Source organism: Lactuca saligna, chromosome 2 (assembly GCF_052625555.1).
Source record: "Lactuca saligna cultivar CGN05327 chromosome 2, ASM5262555v1, whole genome shotgun sequence".
Lineage (NCBI taxonomy): Eukaryota > Viridiplantae > Streptophyta > Magnoliopsida > Asterales > Asteraceae > Lactuca > Lactuca saligna.
The window spans coordinates 83,064,339-83,072,312 of record NC_136418.1 but is presented as its reverse complement, the minus strand read 5'-3'; positions in this window follow the sequence as shown (position 1 = coordinate 83,072,312).

Here is a 7,974-nt window from a genome sequence, read left to right as displayed (position 1 = left end):
CCCATATCCTGATTGACCACAGTGATGAAGTTGAGGAAACAACCGCCACTCCTGAACCGACGAAAACTAGTGGTGAAAAGAGAAAGTTCTGGAAGAAGAAGAAGTGCCAACCTTCCCAAGGGTCCTTAAAGAAACAGCAGACTGTAGCAGTCCATGCTGCTACTACCCCCGTTACTGTTGCTTCTATTGTGGGATCTACAAATCACACCCCTACCAGTAGATATGCTGGTAACCTTTCTTTGTGTGAAAATTGCAAGTACCACCACAACCTCGACCCCTGCCGCGAGCTAACATGCACTAACTGTGGGAAAAAGGGGCACACGGTCCGATTCTGCAAGGCAGCAACCCAATCTGCAAATCAATCTTCTGGAGCAGGTGTTGGTCAAGCCTGCTACAATTGTGGAGAAGTTGGGCATTACAAGAGGAACTGCCCCAAGAAGGCAACAACTGATAACACCGAGAGAGTCCTAGCCATGGGACGGGAGGAGGCAGTCGTCGATCCCACTGTTGTTTCGGGTACGTTCCTTCTCGACGACTCTTATGCTAGTATTCTTTTCGATTCGGGTGTTGAAAGAAGTTTTGTTAGTCATTCGTTCAAACATAAACTAAAACCTAGCCCCCAACCATTAACCGAAATGTTTACTGTCGAGATGGCTAACGGTGAGAAAGAAACCACTAACGATGTATTCATAGGTTGTATCCTTACCCTGAATGATCACTCATTTCCCATCGATCTTATGTCAGTCTCCATTAAGATCTTTGATGTTATCATTGGTATGGATTGGTTGAGTCCCAATCATGCTGATATCCTTTGCTACGAAAAAGCCATCCGTCTCAACCTTCCTTTGGGTCAAATTCTCATAATCTATGGCGATAAAATCAGCTCCAACCTTCGCATCATTTCCTGCATCAAAGCTTAGAAGCTCTTGCGAAAGGAGTGCCAAGCATTCCTAGCCCATGTCATTAACGAGAAAAAGGAAATTAAAGACCTCGCAGGCATCCCCGAAGTCTGTAACTTTCCTGATGTCTTTCCAGAAGAGCTTCCAGGAATTCCTCCCGAACGTCAGGTCGAATTTCGCATTGACCTAATTCCTGGAGCTACCCCCATAACAAAGTCTCCATACGTTTAGATCCAACAGAAATGTGGGAGTTATCCAGCCAACTCAACGAATTACTCAGCAAAGGGTTCATCATACTGAGTTCCTCACCCTGGGGAGCTCCGGTTTTCTTTGTAAAGAAGAAAGATGGATCCTTCCGGATGTGTATCAACTACCATGAGCTGAACAAGTTGATCGTCAAGAACCGATATCCCCTTCCGCGAATAGATGACCTCTTCGATCAACTTCAGGGAGCCAGCTACTTCTCAAAGATAGACCTTCGGTCAGGGTACCATGAGCTACGAGTTCAGGAGAGTGATGTTTCCAAAACAGCTTTTAGGACTCGGTATGGACACTACGAGTTCGTAGTGATGCCCTTCGGTCTAACCAATGCACCGACAATGTTCATGGACCTGATGAACCGGGTGTGCCGTCCCTTCTTAGACAAGTTCATCATCGTGTTCATTGACGGCATCCTCGTCTACTCTTGGAGCGAAGAAGACCACAAGTAACACTTGAGGTTAGTGTTGGAGACCCTTAGATCCGAGAAGTTGTACGCGAAATTTTCAAAGTGTGAATTCTGGATACGCAAGGTAACTTTTCTCGGTCATGTGGTAAGAGAGGAGGGTATTCATGTGGATCCTTCCAAGATTAAAGCGATAGAGAATTGGTCGGCACCAAAGACACCCACAAAAATCCGTCAATTCTTGGGTCTCGCCGGCTATTATCGGAGATTCATCCAGAATTTTTCCAAAATCGCCAAACACCTAACCACTCTAACACAAAAAGGTGTACCCTTTTGTTGGAGTGAAAAGCAAGAATCCACGTTCCAGACGTTAAAGCAATCCTTGTGTAGCGCACCTGTTCTGTCCTTACCCGAAGGTACAGAAGACTTCGTTGTCTATTGTGATGGGTCTAATCAGGGTTTAGGCTGTGTGCTTATGCAAAGAGGAAAAGTGATTGCTTATGTCTCACGACAGCTGAAGGCACACGAGGTCAACTATACCACACATGACTTGGAGTTAGGAGCCGTAGTCTTTGCATTGAAGATTTGGAGACATTATCTCTACGGAACCAATTGTACGATCTTTACTAATCATAAAAGCCTGCAGCACATCCTCAATCAGAAAGACCTAAACATGAGGCAACGGCAATGGGTAGAACTACTCAGCGATTATGAGTGTGAAATCTGCTACCATCCCGGCAAGGCCAATGTGGTAGCAGGTCCCTTAGCCGAAAGGAAAGTTCAAGCCGAAAAGTGAAGACCCTGATGATGACTATCCATTCCCATTTATCCATGCAAGACTGAGATGCCCAGATAGAAGCCCTCAAACCCAAGAACAAATCAAGTGAAGCCCTAAGGGGAATGGATAAGAAACTTGAGATCAGAGGTGACGGAGTCTACTGTTTCATGGACCGAATCTGGATTCCAAAGTCCGGAGAATTCAGGGCAATTGTCATGGAGGAAGCACACAAGACCAAATACTCTGTTCACCCAGGTTCAGACAAGATGTACCTAGATCTCAAGAAACAATACTGGTGGCCGAACTTGAAAGCCAAGATCGCTACGTTTGTAGGCAAGTGTCTGACTTGCGCCAAGGTGAAAGTTGAGTACCAGAAACCCTCGGGTCTGCTCCAGCAACCCGAGATACCCAAATGGAAATGGGAGATGATTACCATGGATTTCATCAGCAAGTTACCAAAGTGTCTGAGTGGGTACGATACCATTTCGGTAATTGCCGATCGTTTGACCAAATTCTCTCACTTCATCCCGATTAAAGAATCGTTTAAGATGGAAAGACTCGCACGGGTCTACATCCAAGAGGTAGTTCGACTGCACGGTGTACCTACGTCCATTATCTCTGATCGAGATAGCAGGTTTACCTCAAGGTTTTGGCAGTCTCTTCAGAAGTCTCTTGGAACCAAACTAGACATGAGCACGACTTATCACCCTCAGACCAACGGACAGAGTGAGAGAACTATCCAAACCCTGGAATACATGCTTAGGGCATGTGTCATCGATTTTGGCAAATCGTGGGACACACATTTGCCATTGATCGAATTCTCGTACAACAACAGTTACCATATCATCATCAAGGCTGCTCCGTTCCAGGCCCTCTACGGTTGCAAGTGCAGATCCCCTCTGTGCTGGGCCGAGGTAGGGGACACGCAGCTAGCCAAGAGTCGATTCCCCGACAGTGCTCTCACTGGTCCTGAAATCATCACTGAAACCACTGAAAAGATCATCCAAATCCGGGAGAGATTGAAAGCTTCACGAGATCGCCAAAAGAGTTACGCAGATAATCGTCGGAAACCTCTGGAATTCCAGGTTGGAGACCGTGTCCTGTTGAAGGTCTCGCCCTGGAAAGGCATGGTACGCTTTGGAAAGCGTGGGAAACTTAACCCGAGGTACATTGGACCCTTCGAGATCCTCGCCAGGATCGGTCCGGTAGCCTATAAACTTCGATTACCTCACGAACTCAGTAACATCCATCCCGTCTTCCATGTCTCCAATCTCAAGAAGTGCCTATCTGATGAAACCCTAGTGATTCCTGTAGACGATAGCAAGATCAACGAAAACTTGAACTTTGTGGAGGAACCAATCGAAATCATGGATCGAGAGGTCAAACGCACGAAACAAAGTCGCATCCCGATAGTGAAGGTTCGATGGAATGCCAAGCGGGGACCGGAATTCACTTGGGAGCGTGAAGACTCGATGAAACAGAAGTATCCACACCTCTTTCCTGATCCTTGATTTGTATCTTAATTCTGAATTTCAGGATGAAATTCCCTCTAACGGGGGGATAATGTGACAACCCGAAATTCGTTTCATCAATTATAACCCTTTTCGTTAATATAATCTCCGTTTTTGATTCGTTTCCGTTACGTCATTTAATTGGTCATAACTGTGCGACTTCTATTATGACTTAATGAGTGTCTAAGCATGTTTAGAACTCACATTAACACTTCATTTTATTAATCGGAAACATTTTAGAATCAATCATATCGAGTTACGGTAACTCAATCGGGTGCGACCAAAAGCACCGTATAATGCCGGTATCGGGTAGAATTCCACCGTGTCCAAATCCCAAACACTATTTAAAGAGGTTTAAGCTTCCATTTGAAGCTTTTGCTCTCTCTCTCTCTCTCACTACTCTCTCTCTAACCTCTCTCCTCAACCAAAGATTCAAGGTCCAAAACATTGATTTAAGGCTCCAAATCTTTGAGGTAACATCCATAACTTGTTGTTTAACCTCTTAGGCCTTCAAATTCGTGATTAAAATTTAATTTTGGAACTCAAACATGTGTTTACGTCCAAGGAGCATGCTTGGGTCGTAAACACATAATAAAAGGGTTTTTATGCCTTTAAACCCTTCCAAACCAACTTTGGGACTTAGATACGACTATATGGCTTACCAATTCGGACTTAGAACACCCTAAACATGGTTTTTGAGGAGTAAACATGAGTTTACTGCCCAAGATCATGCTTGGTCCATAAACTCATCATTCATGGAGAGTAAACTCATTTTCAAGTGGTAAAAAGCCATGTAAACACACCATTAGCCTTGGAATAAATCCTAGAACCAACCAAAATTAGTTTGGGGACCTTAAATATGATTAAATCCTCCCATTTAGGAGTTTACGGCCATAGCTCCCCAAGAAATAGTTCCAGGGCCGTAAAATCATTATTTCATGTTAAATGGTGCCCAAAACTCATACCAAGGCTTGGAAAAAATAGTTGGAATCACATGTGATTGTCCTAGCCTCACAAAATGAATTAAGGATTGAGCATGGGGGAGTTTACGGCCGTAAACTACATGTTTACTGCCGTGAACTCCTGTTGTGCGTAAACTCACTTAGTCTTAAACCTACTTTTAGTTGTAAAATAAACACACAAAGGCAGTGAACCTATCAATTGTGGTATAGTCAAATAAGTAGGGTATCGAACACAGGGAACGACAAATTAAAAATAAAAACTAATTCTATCTAAATTAATTAATAAGTATAGGGTTTTCTCTAGTTTTACAAGACTAGAAACTTACTAACTATTACTTAATCTAAAAACTAGAAAAAACAAAGAATTAACTAGATTCAATAATACGAAGGAACTTCTGTTTAGTTCAACTCAATTGATCCTATGATTGATTTCAAGGTAATAGTGCAATGGATTAACTCTTTTATTGGTTACCGATTCAAGTGACTAGGTTCGCATTCACTACACTAATCCTTAGTAAATAAACTAACTTAAATAGTGATCAGTTGTCTAATTCAATTTAGTTCACTATATTAATTGTTCGGATTATTTTAGACTCACAATAGTTAATCAATTTGGTTTTTAATTAACTTCTTATTGATGGTCATCACACAAGCTTGCACATGGATTTACTTAATTTTCTTATTAATTCTAGTTTCATGTTCATTAATCCTAGACATATAACAAAGTAGTCACATGGTATATGAGGTTGATAATCAAACGATGTTCATGGTATTTAATTACCTTCCTATTAACAGAAAATTAATTATCATTCACACACAAGGTTCTTTAGCAAGCTAAAATAACAAATAAATCACCAACATTGAATTAATCCTACCAATAATCAAACCATAGTCTCAATTTTGTATCCCCAAACAGAAGTAAAGAGTTTTAGCTCATGATTGAAGTAAATAACAACATAAAAACGAATTCTAATTGTCTAACCATAATGGAAAACAAAAGATTAAGTAGAATGATGAAATTTGCCTCAAATCTCCTTCGGGATTGAATTGTAGCTTCTATCTTCATCTTCTAGGGTTTCTCTGGCCTCTAAATTGCAGCTAATTGCTCCAGAATTGTCCCAGAAGTTTTTTTCCTCGATCTAAGAAGTTATCTATATATTTACGTATCAACTCATCGAGTCAGGTGGCGACTCGTCGAGTCCGTCTCACAGTTCCCGTATATGATAAGTATCTGGGTTCCCGAGTCGTTACCTTCACTTGGACTCGCCAAGTAGTGGACCTTACTCGGCGAGTAGGTGCTATTTTTGGTGTTTTTCTTCTTTATTCAATTCCCGAGCTCCTAACCACTTCTCCTTCTTCCTTTTGCTTCCGAGCTTCATTTTTGGACTGAAAATACAATTCAAACACTTTTAAGTACCTTTTGTCCATGAAATGCAATAATTTAGCTAATAAATGAATAAAAATCTATACTTAATACAAACTAAATATGCACATATCAAAATACCCCACACTTGACTTTTGCTTGCCCCCAAGCAAAACTGAATTTTAAAACATTAGGATTATATATGACAACTCCAATCTAACCTGTGACAACCCTATACTTTCCAAAAGCATTGTAACACTCAAAAGTCAAATACAACTAAATTAACCTTGAAAATAAAGTATTCAAATATCTAAGTTGGGATGCATCAAATACTAATTAACGTGTCAAGGTTTCCGAAAACATAAAGAACACTCAAAACCGGGTTATATTGAAGAAATTATAACCACTCGTATATTTACGACACGCCGTTAAAACATTATTTGACGTAAAAAGTAAAATCTCAATAATGTGCATTTTAGCCTTAAGTATCTAAACATAAATCGTAGATCTCGTTAAAAGGTGAGCGTGCATAAAAAGATCGCCCAAATTGGACCTCGTATGAAGAAGTTACGAATTTTCGAAGTTTCGTAACAGTAGTAGAGGGCTAAAAACTCGAATTTAAGGTCGAGTGTAAATTAGCTAACGCAATCCAAATGAGAGTTGAAGATCTCCGCAATAGGAACAAATGGATGAAAAGACAAACAAAAACCGACGTCGAATAAAGAACCTATGAGTTTTTAAACGAACTTTAGGAGGCCCGGCCTATTAAAAATATATCATTAAAAATAAAGACAAAACTAGCCGACGGAGTCTAAATGAAAGTTGTAGAGCATAATCTCATCTACGCGTGGGTATAAAGAACACAAAAAACGGAGCTCGTACGCGAAAGTTACGGAATTTAGAAGAGGACAGGGCGGATTACGCCCCGCGTACTAGACCCAGAGTCGAGTCCCATCGGCCCGCCCAAGCTACGCTTAGCTAGCCAGGTGTCATAAGCCATGACGCATTGTTACGCCCCGCGTAACCGAAGTACGCCCCGCGTACTGACTACACCCCGCGTACGTCGGAGGTACGCGCCGCGTACGAGGGTTTCCAGCCCTATAAATAGAAGGCATAAGCTCGAGTTTTTGCACAAAAATTACAATCCCTCAGTCATTCTCTCATATTTCTAAGCTCCAGAGACCCTCCCCTCACCTCGGTTTCCGCACTCAAGCCCCCGACAAAAGATTTACGTTGCAGAGATCCCCGACGACGCAACTATCCGCGATCGAAGTTCTACTTAACTCTAGTCCCTCTCTTCAAACTTAACGAGTGAGTTCATACCCCTGCTTTTCAATTCTTTTTCATGTTTTAGGGGGGGGGGGAATACAAGTACATTACACGTTAAAGTATCGTTTTATAAACATAAATGAAATTTCTATCTTCGAATATCGATACAAACATCTTATGTATACAAGAGCGATTATGTCACTAAGTTATTTCTACTAAATGGAACATACTATCTGAAAAACTATAATGGGTATAGTTAACAAGTCAGTCCTACATTTTACATATACATCTTGAAAAACGAAACACTTTCAAAAGAAGTAAGGTCATTTCATTGTAAATCTACTTATACTAGGCAATGTGAGATATTCAAACTTCAACGTACATTTTTGTATGCATTTCAAGTCCTGTATTATATACCATAATCTCTTGGAGGGAGAGCGTGATACTTGTGTATAGATCTATACGGGATTGACAATCCCGCACCTAAACTACTAGCTATAGTTAGACCGGCAGGTCTGGGGTGACAAA